Source organism: Stegostoma tigrinum, chromosome 15 (assembly GCF_030684315.1).
Source record: "Stegostoma tigrinum isolate sSteTig4 chromosome 15, sSteTig4.hap1, whole genome shotgun sequence".
Classification (NCBI taxonomy): domain Eukaryota; kingdom Metazoa; phylum Chordata; class Chondrichthyes; order Orectolobiformes; family Stegostomatidae; genus Stegostoma; species Stegostoma tigrinum.
The window spans coordinates 67940370-67960546 of NC_081368.1; positions in this window are offsets into that span (position 1 = coordinate 67940370).

Consider the following 20177-nt stretch of genomic DNA (forward strand, 5'->3'; position numbering starts at 1 on the left):
AGGCATGGCAGACTTTAGGTTGCCCTGCGTAGGTCAGGTAGCCCTTTCTCCTGCCAATCGCGAAGCTGGATGGTGGGTGCACGATGTTCCCGTCCGCGCCCATCCTCAGCGTCACCCTGACCTGCCTCTTACTGGTCCAGATCCTGAAGGGGTCCATGATGTTGGTTAAGTCCCCTTCCACCTTCACGTACCTTCCGAGAAAGGTCAGGACATCAACTGCTGGCACATGCGGGTTGTACATGTGTACAGTCACCATACGGCTCCTCTGCGCTGGCATCACAAACAGCGGGACAGCGGACAGTACAGAGAGGGGGCCCTCACCTCCTTTCTCCTTGAAAACCACCAGGAAGCACTCGCAAAGCTTGGCACTCCTGAAGGTCACATCGTAAAAACCTCCTCCGGGGAAATCCTGCAGGCAGTAAATGTCCGCAGCAATGAAACCTCAATAGTCCAACAGGACCCTCTTCACGAGGAAGGTGCAGTCCAAAGGTGCACCTTTATCCACCTTCTTCACGGAAATGCGGATGGTGTTCCGGAGCCCTTGACTCGGAGCACGAGCGCTCGCCGCAGCCAACGTTGCCGGTTGGCTGCTCCGCTGAACCAGCGTTAGGCCGAAGCCAGCATTAAGGTCCACCGGTTGCATGGGTGCACAGCCAACCCGACGTCTTCCTTCCACCTCCAACACGGCGGTATCCTCTTCTCGGTCCACAAGAGAGTGGGTCTTTATTTTGTTCCAGATGTAAGCTGGTTCACTGAGCTGGAAGGTTTGTTCCCAGACAATCCATCACTATTTGAGGTAACATCATCAGTGAGCCTCCGATGAAGTGCTGGTGTTATGTCCCGCTTTCTATTTATCTGTTGAGGTTTCCTTGGGTTGGTGATGTCATTTCCTGCGTGGTTATGTCATTACCTGTTCTTTTTCTCAGAGGATGGTAGATTGGCTCCAAATCTATGTGTTTGTTGATGGAGTTCCGGTTGGAATGCCAAGCCTCCAGGAATTCTCGTGCGTGTCTCTGGCTTGTCCTATGATGGATGTGTTGTCCCAATCAAAGTGGTGTCCTTCCTCATCTGTGTGTAAGGAGACTAGTGATACTACTAAACAGATAAATACAAAGCGGGACATAACACCAGAGCTTCACCGGAGGCTCACTGTTGATGTTACCTAGAATGGTGACGAAACATCTGGGAACAAACCTTCCAGCTCAGTGAACCAGCTTATATCCGGAACAAAATAAAGACCCACTCTTTTGTGGACCGAGAAGAGGAGAGCGCAACTGTGTTGCAGGGGGAAGGAAGACGTCGGGTTGGCTGTGCACCCATGCAACCGGTGGATCTTAATGCTGGCTTCGGCTTAACGCTGGTTCAGGGGAGCAGCCAACCGGCAACGATGGCTGCGGCGAGTGCTCGTGCCCCGGGTCAGGGGGTCCGGAACACCATCCGCGTTTCTGTGAAGAAGGTGGATGAAGTTGCACCTGTGGACCGCACCTTCTTCGTGAAGAGGGTCCTGTTGGACTGTTGTGGGTTCGCTGCTGCGGACATTTACTGCCTGCAGGATTTCGCTGGAGGAGGTTTTTATGATGTAACCTTCAGGAGTGCCAAGCTTTGCGAGCGCTTCCTGGAGGTTTTCAAGGAGAAAGGAGGTGAGGGCCCCCTCTCTGTACTGACCGCTGTCCCACTGTTTGTGATGCCAGCACAGAGGAGCCGTATGGTGACTGTACACATGTACAACCCGCATGTGCCAGCAGTTGATGTCCTGACCTTCCTCGGAAGGTGGAAGGGGACCTAAACAACATCATGGACCCCTTCGGGATCTGGACCAGTAAGAGGCAGGACAGATTGACGCTTAGGATGGGCTTGGACGGGAACATCGTGCACCCACCATCCAGCTTCGCGATCGGCGGGAGCTAGGGCTACCTGACCTACGCAGGGCAACCTAAAGTCTGCCATGCCTGTGGTAAGTCAAGTCACGTGGCGGCCGACTGCAAAGCCACCATCTGCAGGAACTGCAGGGAGGAGGGACACCTTGCAAAGGATTGCCCAAATGCAAAAAGCTGCAACCTTTGCGGGGAAAGGGCCACCTCTATCGGGCATGCCCGCAGCGGGGGACCACCTACGCCCAGGTCACTGGCAGGGGCAATGCGGGGCAAGTCCCTCCGGAGGACAGGAAGGCACCAGGGCCCTGCAAGGACCCCGCGAATGTGCAGGAGGGCCAGGTCGTGCAGGAGGGCCCAGCCCCACAGGACGGACCCGAGGCCAGCAAAGCGCCACTGCAGGCTCTGCTCCCCCCCCCCCGACAACCTGGAGTCAATGGAGGAGGTGACAGGGGAGTGGATGACAGTCCGGAAAGCGAGCAGGAAGGCGCACCGGCGGGCCCAGGCACCGCAACCATCAGGCGGGAAGAGGCAGCTACAGGGGGGTATACGAGCTCCTCTGACGAGGGAGATTCGGAGGAGGCCCACACAAAGCAGAAACTAAAGATCAGAAGAGAGAAGGAAAGCAGCACCCTGCTTCCAGGTGACGGGAGGCGTCCTGAGGCTCCCTCCGACACCCAGCCACGCGCGGCTGGAGCCCTGGAGGGCCCCCCGGGACTTTCAGGTGGGAAGGAGGAAACAGCATGTCCCCAGCCTGACCCAGAGCCGGACTCTCCTGCCTCTACCCCCCCGACAGGGGGGTGCCAACCGGAAGGCAGCATGGACGGTTTCCTGAGCCCGGAGAGCGTCCAGCAGTGAGCCCGGTCAATGGGCATGAAGGGACAAATGGAGGGGCTGGACCTTGGACTTGGGGAGGGTACTGCGGTCACTGCCCACAATGGGGGTATGGGTTGCGGGCATTAATGTGCGCAGCGTCAGGTCCACCGCAAGATGTGTGTCCACGTTGGCCTACCTGACCACTGTCAAGGCTGACATCCTGTTTTCGCAGGAGTGCGGGATACCACACCTCAGTAGGTACGGGAAATGGTCGGAAGCATGAACCTGTGGGCCTTCGATCTGGTTGGGGGGTAACGACTGTCGCTCCTCGGGCCTGGCTATTCTGCTGAGGGGCGCTACTTCACCATGTCTCAAGTTCAGGAGGTGGTGGGTGGGCGCCTCGTAGTGGCTGATGTCACCTACCGGAACACTCCCCTGAGGCTGATCAACGTGTACGCCCCAGCAGTACACAGTGAGCGGTTGGCCGTCCTACAGCGCCTTCCACCCCTGCTGGCTACGTCTAGGCCAGTCATCCTAGGCGGAGACTATAACTGCATCATCGATGCAGATATCCGGCGTGGGGACAGCGGGTGGGGGAAGTCAACTGGATGTCACGTCCAGATACCTGATGGGCACGGTGAAGGACGCCAAGCTGCTCGACGTCTTCAGCAGCCCTGCAGACGGAGCGCAGCGGAGATACACCTGGTCACGGCCAGATGGGTCTATCCGCTCGAAGATAGACTTCTTGTTTGTGTCACGGGCATTCTCGGTCAGGTCCACTGGCGTCGAGCTGGTGTTCTTCTCTGAGCATTGCCTCCTGCTGGCCGACTGACACTTACAGGATGACCAGCAGGCCGGCAAGGGGACGTGGGAGCTCAACACGACTCTGTTGACCCCGGAGAACGTCGAGGAGCTTAAGAGGGAGTATGCTGGTTGGAGAACCATGAAACCCCTCTTTGAGTCTCCGGGCGACTGGTGGGAGGCGGTGAAGGAGAACATCGAGAGGTTCTTTGTCCTCAAGGGTGTTCGGAAGGCGAGAGAGAGGCGGGGAAAGCTGTTGCGACTCCAGAAAAGGGTGCAGAACCTGCTCCTTCTGCAGTCGATGGGTGTCGATGTCACGGAGGACCTCCGCGAGGTGAGGGGCCAGGAAGCCTCGCTCTTCACCGTAGAGGCCTCCAGGATAATCTTCCGGTCCAGGGTCCGCTCCGTGGAGCAGGACGAGACGTGCTCACGTTTCTTCTTTCAGAAGGTGCACCAGGAGAGCTCTGTGCTTAGACGGCTGAAGGAGGACGACAGCTCGGTGACGTCGTCTCGGCCCGACATTTTGAGGATCTGCAGATCCGTCTATGCCAGACTGTCCGACGCAAAGCCCATGGACAGCACGGCCTCCGAGTCGTTCCTGTCGTCTGTCACAAAGGTCTTAGATGACGGCACGAGGGAGTGGCCAGACCGGCCGATATCCCTGGACGAGCTGACCAGAGCCCTCAAGTCCTTCGAGAGGAATAAGACTCCCAGGAGCGACGGCTTACCGGTGGAGCTGTATTCCGCTCTGTGGGACATGGTGGGCCAGGACCTGCTGCAGGTGTATGATAGTGCGCTTCAGGCAGGGGAAATGTGCAAGTCCATGAGGAAGGGCATCATCACCCTCATGTACAAGAGAAAGGGGGAGAGGGAAGAAATTAAGAATTGGCGTCCCATTTCACGATTGAACGTGGACTATAAAATCCTGGCCAAGGTCATAGCCAACCGGGTCAGGTCTGTCCTGGAGTCGGTGATTCACCCTGACCAAACCTGTTCTGTGCCGGGCAGGAAGATCGCTGAAAGCCTCGCGCTCATCAGGGATACGGTCGCCTACATGCAGTACAGGAGGGTGGACACCTGCCTCGTCAGCCTGGACCAGGAGAAGGCCTTCGACAGGGTCTCCCATGCTTACATGAGGGACGGCCTCTCCAAATTGGGGTTCGGGGAGGGCATCTGCAATTGGATCTGGCTGCTCTACACCAACACCGTTAGTGCAGTTTCGATCAACGGGTGGGAATCGGATAGTTTTCCCGTCAGATCTGGAGTCAGGCAATGCTGCCCGCTCTCTCCTGCCTTGTTCGTGTGCTGTGTGGAGCCCTTCGCTGCATCCATCAGGAAGGACGTGAGCCTGAAGGGCGTGACTATCGTAGGCAGCGGAGGCCTTCAGGTCAAGACCTCCCTGTACATGGACGATGTCCCCGTCTTCTGCACCGATCGTCAGTCGGTGAGTAGGCTGTTTGACATCTGCGGCCAGTTTGAACTGGCCTCGGATGCCAAAGTCAATAGGGATAAGAGCGAGGCCATGTTCTTTGGGAACTGGGACGATCGCTCCTTCATCCCCTTCACCGTCAGGACATACTACCTGAAGATGCTATGTTTGGTGGAGCTGGGGCGTGCACGAAGACTTGGGAGGAGCGTATCGCCAAACTGAAGCAGAAGCTGGGCAAGTGGACGCTCCGGTTCCTCTCCATCGCAAGTAAGAACCTGGTTGTCAGGTGCGAGGGGCTTTCGATACTGTTGTATGTGGTGCAGGCCTGGCCCATTCCCTGGACCAGCGCTGTTGCGGTCACCCGGGCCATCTTCCACTTCATTTGGGGATCGAGGATGGACCGGGTCCACAAGGACGGCATGTACAAAGACCTGGAATATGGGGGAAAGGGCGTACCGAGCGCCACACTCGCCCTGTTGGCAACCTTTGCGTGCGGCTGCATCAAACTGTGCGTAGATCCTCAGTACGCAAACACCAAGTGTCACTACTTACTGAGGATCTACCTGTCCCTGGTGTTGCGAAGGATGGGCCTGGCCTCTTTGCCGCGGAACGCTCCGAGTAGTTGGACCGTCCCGTACCACCTGTCCTTCGTGGAGAAATTTTTGAAGGGAAACACCTTTGACCACAAGGCCGTCAGGCAGTGGTCAGCACATCGTATCCTTGAGAGCCTTCGGGAAAAGGAGAGGGTGGATCCCATCATGTTGTTCCCCATGCAGACTGCCAAAGTCGTTTATGCATGCCCGGAATCTCTGCGCCACCGCACGCTGCCCTCGAGGCGGCTGCGGGGGGGGGGGGGGGGGGCGGGGGGAGCGGGGGGGTGACGAGACTGCCGATCACCTCCTTCTGGAGTGTGCCTATGCGCAGGAAGTCTGGAGCGGGATGCAGTGGTATTTGTCGAGGTTCATCCTGAGCAGCTCCGTGATGCGGGACTCCGTGCTCTACGGGCTGTTTCCTGGGACGCACACCGAGACCAACATCAACTGCGCCTGGAGGACCATCAATGCGGTAAAAGACGCTCTTTGGTCTGCCCGCAACTTGCTGGTCTGCCAGCTGAAAGAACTGACCCCGACCGAGTGTTGCAGACTGGTGCACTCCAAGGCCCAGGACTACATGCTGAGGGACGTGCTAAAGCTTGAGGCAGCCGCCGCCAAGGCGCGGTGGGGAAAGACCACCGTATGAAACCCCTCGTCCAGAATAGAAAAAAGGGCCCTATCTGGGAACTCGGCCCAGCTGGCACCTTCCCCAACTGGTCCGGGGGCCAACGGGGACTGTGCGGGGAGACGACTGCCGGGGTATTTTCTTTCCTTTGTTTTTTTTTTCTTTTTTTTTCCTTTAGTTGGTGTACGTACCCCCGGGGGTATAAATATGTTTTATTTTTTGTACATCTTATGAATAAAGTATATTTTTTCAAATAAAAACAAGGTGATGAAACGTTTTAAAACTAACCTTCCAGCTCAGCGAGCAAACTCACATCCAGAACTAATTTCTGCATTCTGTTCTATTTTCACATTTTGCTTATGTAAGAAATGATGTGTCTGGATACCATGCAAAACAATACTTTTCACTGTATCTCGACACATATGACAATAATAATTAAAACCTACTGAAATAGTGCAGAATAAGATTACTGGATGGTTTTATTCAGTAATGGTTACATGGGATAAGCAATACCCAGTAAATGAAGTTGAGGGACAGATCAGCTATTTTCTAATTCAATGAGAGAGCAGACTCAAGGAACTGAATCTCTTACTCTCTTCTGCCCACAGAATCAGATCAAGAGATATGGGGACAGTGTGGGAAAGCAACATTGCATAAGATGATCAGCAACCATACAGAATAGCAGGGCAGACTCAAGGGGATGAATAACCTACTCCTAGTCTCCAGACTGAATCTTACCATGTTTTGGCAAAGTGTCATTTTCATCATGTTTCATGGAGGCTTCTCGTGCTCTTATCCCAAATCCACCTCTGTAACAAAATACCATGATCCCATGATGCCCTGTCGTCTGATACTAGCTCATTTCTACCACGTTCTAGAGATGGAAGCACTTGGTAGCACTGGGATAGCATCCCAACACTGCAGGATACCTGCCCATCTTTAAACAGCCACTGTGCAGCAGGAAAAGCACTGGACATCCAGAGATGTCCTGCACAATTTGTGACCATTTCTCTGGATGAGGCAGAGAAAGGAAATTGACAGCCTGCTTTTTGGCAGGGTCTTGGAGGTCGGGATGTACATTCTGTACCCGCAAGATTGGCAGAGGTGACCAATATCCCTTCCAGCCTGGTCCGAGGATGTCACTCAGCTCAGGAGGGCCTCAGCCATCCAGAGGAACATTCAGAGTGTAAGAAGAAAATCAATGATGTCTCTGCTCTGCTTGAAATAAATGCTGCCATCGTCTTTCTGCTTCCTTATGCTTGCTCTATCTTTACTGCTGCGCCCAACTCCCACCGAAGCCCATGCTTTACCACTCTCACTGTGGCATGCAACACGATTTGTTCAAACAATCTTACCCACCCAATTCTTCCACATCACAAACATCCAGCATTCTCTCTGTGTGCTGCCCACTCACTCAGTCAGGGCAACTCAACAATTTCTCCTCCCTGCACCTGTGCAAAGAGTTGTGCCACCCTCTTTCATCTCGTTCGATCCCTTGTTTTCTCACATTCTGGGGAAAACAGCTCACAATACATGAGGAGGAGTTAAGATGAGTAGAGAAGTGCCTGAAACATCTTCCCACTGTCTAAGAGGAGATCATTTTCATCCTGTCTGCCCCAAACAGCTGACTAACCATGCCCCAAGCTCTTGGTCTGATATCAGAACCTGCCCTCTATTGTGTCAGGACATCTTAGCAAAATGATATCTCCCTGGAGTTGACTGATGACCCCATGACTTTGAAACATAACAACTTGCTTAAAACACTTGCTGTGTTCACCACTGGCGCATGGTCTAGGTATGAAATTGACACGGCACGCTGCAACACAGCATCTTGCTCATCCTTTGGCTGCTAACTGCTGATGACCATGGCAAGCTTCCTGGCTCTATGTTTGCTCAAAGAGGCAAGTGTTGCCCGCCTATTATCTCTAGCTGAGGGGGAAACAGCACTGATCAGCAATCCAAGTCAGGTATGCTGTATGAATCCAAATGGATACAAAGACCGTGAGAACTAACAGCAGGCAGCCCTGAGATGCAACTTGGCCCATTCCATGCACCGAGTGCCTTTCCCTGTGCACACTGTCTGGACCTCAGTATTCCAATGATGGGCGTTGGTGCATTCCTAAACGTAGCATGGAAGTGCAGAGTCCTAAGTGAACTGGAGATACACTGGTGAGGGTGCAGTGAGGCTGATAGGTGTCAGATACTAACATCCACAGTTATGGGAGGGGCATGCAGTTACCTGTACGGACTATACCGCGAGTAGTTGATGCTGTGTATCCACGAGAGGAGAATTCAGGTACCTGCTGTGGATTTCAAAGCAAGAATACTTAATATCGAAAGCGGGGGTGGGCATAAAATAGTAAGTTTCATATGGCAGAGATGAGATCAAGTAGAAATGAAGGTGATAATGAGTGATAATCCCCCTTGTTCGGCCTCATGCCACTCGGTAGCAAGAAGGTTGTCTTGACATTTAGCACCCACTTGGAAAATGTGATTGGTTGCTTGAGGAGAAACCCCACTTGACTTCTCGTTCTCCAAAATTTCATAAAACCACAGAATCCCTATAGTGTGGACAAAGGCCATTCAGCCCATCGACTTTACACCAAATCTCCGAAGAGCAACCACCCAGACCCACGCCACCCCTGTAACCCTGAATTTCCCATCATTAACCTGCCTAACCTGCACATCCCTGGACACTATAAGCAATTTGGCATAGCCAATCCACCTAACTTGCACATCTTTAGGTTGTGGGAGGAAACCAGAACGCCCAGAAGAAACCCATGCATTCACGGGGAGAATGTGCAAGCTTCACACAGACTGAGGCTGAAATTGAAACAGGTTCTTGGTGCTGTGAAGTAGTAGTGCTAACCACTGAGCCACAGTGCCATTTTTCACAGCCCGAATTGTTCAGGGCCTCGGAAGAGTCTACCTGACTTTTCCGTGAACCCTGTCTCGCTTTGCTGTGGTTACACAGACAGAGTTATCTGCAATTTTTTGGCCAGTTCTCTTAGCCTTGAGTCTCACTTCAAGGAATAGCCGGTAATATCCTTGTTGTTGGTCATGTGTTTCTCCAGATCTTCTGTAGAATCTTCTGGGAAAGACCCTTGAGGAAATTACAGACCTACAGCTGTACAAACTCCAACTGGTACAAACATGCGAGCTTACAACTGGAAGCCAAATTACTTATGCTGACTGTAGAACTGTGAAAAAAGGAGCCTATTCTTTGGAATTTGTTTCAACTATTGGCATTTATGTCAAAGCTTTTTGAAGAACATTATGCATCATGGACTCAAATATGCAGTTGCTACACATAGTATCAAAGTTTACTATGAAAATTAAATCCACGATAGCAAGCCCTAAGTGATCAGAGCATTTCGCCCAGGATTTTGCTCAAAATCAGGAGAGTTTGCAGGAGCGAGGTTATTGAGGTAGGGAAGCCTACCAGACTTTCTAGCAAACCACCAGTTGGTGTTTCTGCTGTAATTAAGATCCCGGAGCAGGAAGCTTTCTTTGAATTTATTTATTTTTGTGGGATGTGTGCGTTGCTGGCTGGTCAGCCTTTCTTGCCCATCCCTAGTTGCCCTTGAGAAATTGGTGGTGAGGTGCCTTCTGGAACAGCTGCAGTCCTCCTGCTGTGGGTTGACCCACAATGCTATTAGGAAGGCTATTCCAGGATTTCAAGCCAGCGACAGTGAAGGAATGGGGATATATTTCCAAGTCAGGATGGTGAGTGACTTGGAGGGGACCTTGGAGGTGATGGTCTTCCCATATGTCTGCTGCCCTTGTCCTTCTAGATGGAAGTGGTCATGGGTTTGGAAGGTACTGTTTGAGGGTCTTTGGTGAATTTCTGCAGTGTATCTTGTAGGTAGTACACACTGCTGCTACTGAGCATCAGTGGTGGGAGTCAATGTTTGTGGATATAGTGCCAGTCAAGCAGGCTGCTCTGTCCTGGATGGTGTTAAGCTTCTTGAATGTTGTTCGGGCTGCACACCTCCAGGCAAGTGGAGACAGTTCGATCACACTGCTGACTTGTGCCTTGTAGATGGTGGACAGGCTTTGGGGAGTCAGGAGGTGTGTTAGTTGCTGCAGTATTCCTAGCTGCCACCAATCAGGGGCTACAGAAGTTGGCAGCACCATGGTCATAGCCATGGTTACTGTGGGAAACCAGCATCCCAGATGCAGGATCACCACTGGGAAAGTTAAATGTTGTAAGGGAGGGACGAGGAGATTGTGACCGTGGCTGTAATGTGGCAGGTGAGAATAGGACTTCATAATCAAGGGCTCTTACCAGCCAACACCCACCCTACTTTCTATCCCTAAACTAGTGCAGATCAAGGTACTTCCTGCACTCACTAGAACTGACAGCATGTGTGCACCGATTATCCAGCAAATTGGAGCCAAAGTAATTAGAACGCAGGATGAGGTGAGGGCCTTAAGTAGTCTTTGGCTCGCTACCTTTAGGCCTCCAATGGCATTAGTGGTGAAAGGTCAAGTCTGGGCCTTCTTGCACAGTGTTTGATTCTTGTTGTGACAAAGGGGGAGAGATCCGGTATCTTGTTAACACAAATCACTCAATTATCTTCCAGACCACCACCATCATATTCCCGACTTTCTTTACAGGAAGGGAAGGTTCTGCCTCAGGAGTGTTGGAGAAAAGCTTCTACCACCTGATGTAGGTTAATTTCTAAACCTGAATTTAAATATCAGTATTGTCACAAAATGGAGTCCTTCCACTCAACGATTTATGAACTAAAACTGGTTTATTTTGTAGAACATGACATTATTGTCACAAACAAGCATGAGAGGGAAAATTGGGCAAAGTGTAAAAGAGACTGTAGATTCATAGAATCCCTAGAATTTGGTAACAGGCCATTCAGCCCACCGAGTCTCCACCGAGCCTTCTAAAAGCAACCCACCCAGACCCAACTCCCTCAGCTCCCCAGTCCCAGTAACGCAGCATTTCTCACAGCTAATCCACCTGATCTGCACATCCCTGGACACTATGGCCAATTTAGTATGGCCAATCCACCTTACCTGCACTTCTTAGGGCTGTGCGCGGAAACCGGAACACCGGAAGGAAACCCATGCAGACACAGGAGGTAATACGCAAACTCCTCATGGACACTTGGCCGAGGCTGGAATCAAAGTCAGGTCCCTGACACTGTGAGCGTTTTGGCTACTTGTCCAAATATACCATGTCAGAGTCACAGTACGAGCTGCTGACTTATCCAACAACCTGATGTTAACTTTAGAGTCAAGGGAAACTTTTGTTTGTCCACAGTTGAGCTGAATTGTAACATTTGACCTGACCTTGGAGTGTATATCGATTGCTACATTGCCTGACCAATTTACTGCCAGCTACACTTGGGTTTGGTGCAATCTTACACAAAGTACAGTGCTATATCAATGATTATTCATTAGCTAACAAGGCATATTTCTATCCTTCCACTGTTAGTGGATAGTTATACCGAGCTACTGCAAATTAGTCCAACTTAGCTCAGCAGACTCTGCAGCCCTCATAATAAGGCAGAGGAAGATGGGAAAAGCATGGAAAATTCTTAGCCAAACCTACACATGCACAGTGAACTTCAACTCATTACATCACTCATGTTGTGCAATGTTGCAAAAAGGAGTCATGATTCAGCTGTTTAAATATGAGAAATCTGGAAATCACATCTATGCCTGCACAGGAATCATTTGTAAATCCTTGAGGGGCTATTGAATTCTCTTTGTTGTCAATATAGTCAATGAGTATCATGAAAAACTTATACGTCGTCACTTTAGGTACAAAGGTACATAGATGCAGCTTCTTCACTTACAAGATCTTAGAAAATAGAGAAGTAAAATGTCCAGCATTGCAAAAATAAGAGTTCAGAACAATGGCCTTCCAATCCAGAGCACACTGGGATCTAGCCTCCGGCCTGCACTGGGCCCTGGCTCCAGAAGATGCCAGGCTTCACCCTGAGAATCCTGTGGCTGGGAGATCATTCCAGTCTGCCACACCAGACTGAGAACACCACATTGGGTGGCTCCCCTGCCAGGCCAGGAAGCTACCATGCCTGGAAAGGAGACCGCCATACCATGCCACGCCATGCCAAGAGGCCACCATGTATGCCACCATGGGAGGCCACTATGGCAGGCAGAGAGGGAGGCCAGGGTTCCAGGCCAGAGGGTCACTAAGTCAGGCTGGGAGGTTGCCACACAAGGTCGGGAGGCTGCCATACCAGGTGGGAGTCATCGGTGGCCAGGAGTTGTCCACCGAGAAAGAAGAAGACACCAAGAGGGTGCAGAAAAGAGAATTAAAGATGAAGAAGAACAGGCAGAATGGATGAGCTCCATTTGAAGTCCCAAGCTGCTGCCACCTAGCAGTGAAACAAATTGGATAGGCCTTTCAAAGGTCAGATGGATCGAACAGTCTCCTGAGCGTTAAGACTAGATGAGGAGAATATTTTCCATTATCAAAGCTTATCCATTAGGCAGTTGAGCTTACAATGAATCGTAAGTAGTTGTGGTCTCTTAAAACTTTTGAATAATCACCTTTGGCTGCAAGAGAAGAATTTCCCACTGTTTTCCCTTTTAACGTGCTTTTCGCAAAAAGTGGACAGCGTTGTTGTAATGGGCATAGTGGGATTACACCAATAATTGGCTGGGAAACACTTACGTACCTACTACTGGAAGAAATTGTGTTTAATAAGTTGGCATAAGATCAACATTTCTCATCCATGTATTCTTGATATAAATGAATGGAGAAATAATTGGCAGGTGGGAATGACCATGCAAACCATCAATTCAGATCCTCAGTGCATAAGGCTATGAACAGGTTACTAATTTGTAATAAAAGCACAGTGCTGCAGATGCAGGAGCTCTGGAATTATCATTAATTAATAGAGCGAATGTGCAACAGCTACTTTCAGCATTTTCTTAAATTGTGGTTGTTTATATTTGCCCGGGGCTTTTGAATTTCCAACCTGTCAAGTCTGTGTATAGTGTGACGCAGTTTTCTCCAGAAAACCCTTCATGCTGAGGCAGAGGAGGAGCTTAGAGAAGAGGTCAGCATTTTGTTAGGAACAAAGCACACAGTAAGCAAAAGCACAATTCACCTAGTGCTGTCAGCGGGGAGTAATTCTGACAGGAACTGCCATGTGAGAAACATTGAACGCACAGCCTGTCATCCCCTAAAATTACTAGTGGCTAAACTTCCTTCACTTTCCATTCCCACAGGCAGAAAGAGAAGTGAATACAGATTTGCAAATAATAGATGTGTCAAAGGAACAAGCGCCGCCCTCCACCTAGAGGAAACTTGGTAACTGAGCAACTTGTTACTGTCCTCGTGAATGAATGAGAATCTTTCCATTCTTATTTTGATTCTCAAATATCACATGCGCTGAAAATGACAGGTCACAATAAAGCTCAATTCAGATTGATTTTGGAGTCACAGAGATGTACAGCACGAAAACTGACCCTTCAATCCAACTCGTCCATGCCAACCAGATATCCTAAATAAATCTGGTCCCTTTGCCAGCATTTGGCCCATATCCCTCTAAACCCTTCCCATTCACATACGCATCCAGATGCCTTTTAAATGTTATAATTGTACCTGCCACCACCACTTCCTCTGGCAGCTGGTTCTATACACACACCACTCTCTGTGTGAAAAGATTCCCAAGTAGGTTATTTTTTAATCTCACCTTAATCTATTATCGGACTCCCACAGACTGGGGAAAAAAAGAGCTTGTCTATTTACCGTATCAATTCCCCTTATAATTTTGTAAACCTCTATAAGGCCATCCCTCAGCGTCCGATGCTCCAGGGAGAAAAGTCCCAGCCTGTTGATTGCACATAATTATGAAGTTAGAAAACAAGAAGTAAATTAAGAAGTTCCTTTTTCACCCAGAGGGTAGTGGAAATCTGGAAGTTGCTGTACTGAAAGGCTACGCTACTGCATTAATTAAAAACTGTGATATAAAGATTTATTTAAGGAAAGGACATAAAGGAATATGGAATTGGGTGAAATTAGACATGATTTGGTTCAATGATAGAACAGGTTTGAAGGGCTGAACGGCCTACTGTCATTCCTGTACTAAATAAATTTCTTTCTTGTGAAATTTCAGGTACAATAAATGTTCAAACTGCATCACATGGCAAACTAGAATTATACCATCAGTGCATATTTTGCTATGACACTGATATATTAATTGTTTTGAAACATTAAAGATAATATTTGCAAATATTGATGCAACTGTGATGTTAATTAAGATTTGGCATTGTTCATTCGGATTACTTGAGCTGAATTAAGAAAATATAACTGCGTTGTCAAGTAAGTGCTGTGACAACAATATAAGGAATTCCGAATGACTGCTGGTTTGCATATTTTAATGGGCAAACAGGCGGAATAAAATTGTTGAATCGCTGTTTAGACCACAGGAATACATAAGCAACATATTCAATAAAAACTGAAAGAACTGCAGATGCTGTAAATCAGGAACCAAGCAAAGTTGCTGGAAAAGCTCAGCAGGTTTGTAGCATCTGTGAAGGAAGAAACAGAGTTAACATTTCAGGTCCCGGTGACCCTTCCTCAGATCATATTCAAGGCTGGCACTTGAGGTTTGCAGCATACGATTCAAAATGCTTCGAATCAGAGGCTCAGACGGAATTGGGCAATACCATAGGGAAACATTTGTAAAAACCCGCAAATTTCTGTAACCTCATTCAATGCATTCAAAAGGGGAATTTGACTAATTCAATTACTGCAAACCAGAGATCTGAACTCACAGGAAAATGGAAGTTCACTGAGGTAGGCCAGCACATTCCAATGATTCAAACATTGTTTCCTTTGGGCACAAATCATTGCACTTTATAGCCTGCCCCTCCTAGTCCTGTCCAAATCAAACTTGGTACTCCATCATCATGCGGTGGCTGTACTAAGGAGCTGTGCAGCTTCCTCGCTGCTGGTTTCCTTTTCCTTGTGTTTGCTGTGTTTAACATTGCATTGAACAAACGTGGTGCAGTCAGACTGATCTTGAAGAAAGTCTGCACCTCTTAAAGGGAGGCTGTGCTGAAATGGGTTGCTAGAATTTAAAACATCAAAAACGGAACACACAAAGGCCCACATGCAGATGCAGCACTGCTTGTAAGAGTGGTGAAAGTGGACAGGAGGGCAGATAACAGTGTTACTGGGGTAAAGGGAAAAGAAAAACAAATCTGAAAATAGAGGTAAAGCAAATGGCCAGAGAGGTGAACTCACGAAATCTGGTTGCCAGGATCTGACACCAGTTTAATTACCTCGAAGGTTGGTCATGATCAACCTTCACATGACATCTTCTGTGCACTAACCACCAATCTCTCACAGTGCTTGTTTCATTTTTTGTTTGTAATATTCTGTTTTTAATGGGACTTGGGCATTGTCGGCAAGGCTAGCACCCCTAATCACCCCTAATGGCTTACTCTGCTAGATAACAAGGTGTAGAGCGAGATGAACACAGCAGGCCAAGCAGCATCAGAGGAGCAGGAAAGCTGACATTTCTGGCCTAGGCCGTTCATCGTAAATAGGGGAGTGGAAGGGGGGTCTGAAATAAATAGGGAGAGGGGGAGGTGGATCGAAAATGGATAGAGGAGAAGATGGAAGGAGAGGAGACATTCAAGTCAAAGAGGCGGGGATGAAGCCAGTAGAGGTGAGTGTACGTTGGGAGGTAGGGAGGAGATAGGTCAATCCAGGGAGGATGGATAGGTCAAGGGGGCTGGATGAGGTTAGGAGGGAAGAAATAGGGGTGCGGCTCGAGGTGGGAGGAGGGGATAGGTGAAAGGAAGAACAGGTTAGGGAGGCGGGGTCAAGCTGAGCTGGTTTTGGGATGCGGTAGGGGGAGGGGAGAATTTGAAGCTTGTGAAATCCACATTGATACCATTGGGCTGCAGGGTTCCCAAGCGGAATATGAGTTGCTGTTCCTGCAATCTTCGAGTAGCCTCGTTGTGGCACTGCAGGAGGCCCAGGATGGACATGTCATCCAAGGAATGGGAAGGGCAGTTGAAGTGTTTGCGACTGGGAGGTGCAGTTATTTATTGCAAACCGAGTGAAGGAGTTCTGCAAAGTGGTCCCCAAGCCACCGCTTGGTTTCCCCGATGTAGAGGAGGCCACAACGAGTACAGCAGATGCAGTATACCACATTGGCAGATGTGCAGGTGAACATATGACTTGGCAAGTCTTCCTGGGGCCTGGGATGGGGGCGAGGGAGGAAGTGTGGGGGCAGGTCTCGCATTTCCTGTGGTTGCAGGGAAAAGTGCTGGGTGTGGTGGGAGGGTACTGTGGAGCAGACAAGGGAGTCATAGAGGGAGTGGTCCCTCCAGAAAGCAGGCAAGGGTAGCGAGGGAAAAATGTCTTTGGTGGTGGGGTCGGATTGCAGCTCGAGGAAGTGTCAGAGAATGATGCGTTGGATCCGGAGGTTGATGAGGTGGTAGGTGAGAATGAGGGGATTCTTCTTTGGTTGTTATTGCGGGGACGGGGTGTGAAGGATGAGTTGCGGGAAATGCAGGAGACTTGGTCCAGGGTGTTCTAGACCACTGTCGTGGGGGAAATTGTGATCCTTGTAAAACGAGGGCATCTGAGATGTTCAGTGGTGGAATGCCTCATCCTGGGAGCAGATGCGGCAGAGGTGAAGGAATTGACCATAAGGCCATAAGACAAAGGAGCCATTCAGCCCATTGAGTCCACTCTGCCATTTAAATCATGGCTGATGGGCATTTCAACTTCACTTCCCTGCACTCTCCCTGTAGCCCTTGATTCCTTGTGAGATCAAGAATTTGTCGATCTCTGCCTTGAAGGCATCTAACATCCCGGCCTCCACTGCACTCGAATGGCAATGATTTCCACAAGCCCAACACTCTCTGGCTGACAAAATATCTCCTCATTTCCGTTTTAAATTTACCCCCTCTAATTCTGAAGCTGTGCCCAGGTGTCCTAATCTCCCCACCTAATGGAAACAACTTCCCAACGTCCACCCTTTCTAAGCCATAAATTATCTTGTAAGTTTCTATTAGATCTCCCCTCAACCTTCTAAACTCTAATGAATACAATCCCAGGATCCTTAGCCGTTCATCATACGTTAAGCCTACCATTCCAGGGATCATCCGTGTGAATCTCCGCTGGACACGATCCAGCATCAGTATGTCCTTCCTGAGGTGTGGGGCCCAAAATTGGACACAGTATTCTAAATGGGGCCTAACTAGAGCTTTATAAGGTCTCAGAAGCACATCGCTACTTTTATATTCCAACCCTCTTGAGATAAACGACAACATTACATTCACTTTCTTAATCACGGACTCTACCTGCAAGTTAACTTTTAGAGAATCCTGCACCAACATTCCCAGATGCCTTTGTACTTCTGCTTTATGAATTTTCTCACTGTTTAGAAGAGAGTCCATGCCTGTATTCTTTTTTCCAAAGTGCAAAACCTCACATTTGCTCACATTGAATTTCATTAGCCATTTCCTGGACTACTCTCCTAAACTGTCTAAATCTTTCTGCAGCTTCCCCACCTCCTCAGTACTACCTGCCTGTCCACCTATCTTTGCATCATCGGCAAACTTCACCACAATGCCCCCAGTCCCTTCATCCAGATCATTAATATATAAGGTGAATAGCTGCGGCCCCAACACTGAGCCCTGCGGGACACCACATGTCACCAGTTGCCATTCCGAAAAAGAGCCTTTTATCCCAACTCTCTGCCTTCTATCAGACAGCCAATCCTCAATCCAAGGCAGTAGCTCACCTCAAACACCATGGGCCCTCACCTTGCTCAGCAGCCTCCTGTGAGGCACCGTATCAAAGGCCCTCTGTAAGTCTAGATAGATAACATCTACTGGGTTTCCCTGGTCTAACATACTTGTTACCTCTTCAAAGAATTCTAACAGGTTTGTCAGGCACGACCTCCCCTTACTAAATCCATGCTGACTTATTGTAATCTGACCCTGCACTTCCAGGAATTTAGAAATCTCATCCTTAACAATGGATTCTAGAATTTTACCTAAAACCGAGGTTAGGCTAATCGGCCTATAATTTTCCATCTTTTGTCTTGATCCTTTCTTAATCAAGGTGTTTACAACAGCAATGTTCCAATTATCTGGAACTTTCCCAGACTCCAGTGACTTTTGAAAGATCACAACCAAAGCCTCTGCTGTTTCCTCAGCCACCTCCCTCAGAACTCTAGGATGTAGCCCATCAGGGCCAGGAGATTTATCAATTTTTGGACCTTTTAGCCTTTCTAGCACTTTCTGTTTTGTAATGCCTACCATACTCAACTCTGCCCGATGAGTCTCTCTAATTGTTGGCATACTACTCATGTCTTCCACTGTGAAGACTGACGCAAAGTACTTACTAAGTTCTTCAGCTATTTCCTTATCTCCCATCACTAGCCTTCCAGCATCAATTTGGAGGGGCCCGATGTCTACTTTTGCCTCTCATTTGTTTCTTATGTATTGAAAGAAGCTTTTGCTATCATTCCTAATATTACTGGCTAGCCTACCTTCATATTTGATCCTCTCCTTCTTATTTCTCTCTTTGCAATCCTCTGTTTGTTTTTGTAGCCTTCCTGATCTTCTGATTTCCCAGGGGTCTTGGCCACTTTATAGGCTGTCTCTTTTTCTTTGATACATTTCCTGACTTCCTTTGTCAGCCATTGGGAATAAGGGATGGCATTTTTGTGGGAAGGTGGGTGGGAGGACGTGCATTCTAGGTAGCTGTGGCAGTCGGTGGGCTTGAAATGGATATTGGTTTCTTGGTGGTTGCCTGAGATGGAAACAGAGAGGTCCAGGAAGGTGAGACAGGTGTTAGAGATGGTCCAGGTGACCCTAAGGTTGGGGTGGAAGGTGTTTGTGAAATGGATGAACTTCTGCTTCACAGGGTACTAAGGAGTCAACTGTATTGCTATGGGCTGTATCCATGAGTTAAGTCAGGTAAGGATAAGAGATTTCCTCCTCTGAAAGGTATTAGTGAACCATTGATGACAGTCAATGCTAGCATCATGGTCGTCATCACCAAGATTAGTTTTCATTTTCCGACATGCTAATTGAATATAAATTCCACCAACCGCTGTGGTGGGATTTTGATCTGTGACCCTAGGTATTAACCTAGGCATTTGGGTTATTAGCTCAGTGAAATTTTTGCTAAGCCACCATTTCCCAACATCATTGCACCACATTCGCATCATTTACCTGCGGTACGTCGTGGCACTCATGGCTGCAATCCAGATATATTCACTATTGCTGCCTGTTTTACATGCCCCTCTGACCACTGCCATTTACTGCCAGCTTCTGAGACACATCGCACAACAGCAGCACAAACACAATAAATGACATTGTGTTGTCTTTTTTTACAGGAGAAGGTGACAAGCATAAATGGGGTAGAGTTAATGGGAACTACAGATGCTGGAGAATCCGAGATAACAAAGTGTGGAGCTGGATGAGCACAGCAGGCCAAGCAGCATCTCAGGAGCACAAAAGCTGACGTTTTGGGCCTAGACCCTTCATCAGATGATGAAGGTTTCTGATGAAGGGTCTAGGCCTGAAATGTCAGCTTTTGTGGTCTGAAAGTGCTGCTTGGCCTTTTGTGTTCATCCAGCTCCACACTTTGTTATCTCTAAATATAAATGTGGAATGGGCTGAACCAATGGTCGATGTGGATGTTTGCATGTCCTGAGCCCTATGCTCACTAGATGGTGAGGTTGTAGGTGAGTTCTACTGCAAGGGACTCTTCGTGAGAACTTCAGTAAGCTATGGGAGAGCACCAGCAGAAATGCACACTGACATTCATCCTGCTCAAGTACGAGGCAATGTCTTTTCCTAATTAGAGTTAATCAGCTCATCTCCTCATTCATTCCTCATTGAATCCCCAGTTATCAACATCTTGGGGCTCTCCATTGACCAGAAAATTAACTTCAGCAACTATATATAGACCATGGCCTCAAGAATACATCAGAGTTTGGACATTCTATGGCAACTCACTTTTCTCTCACTCCTCCATGCCTGTGCAGCAGCTACAAGACACTTATCAG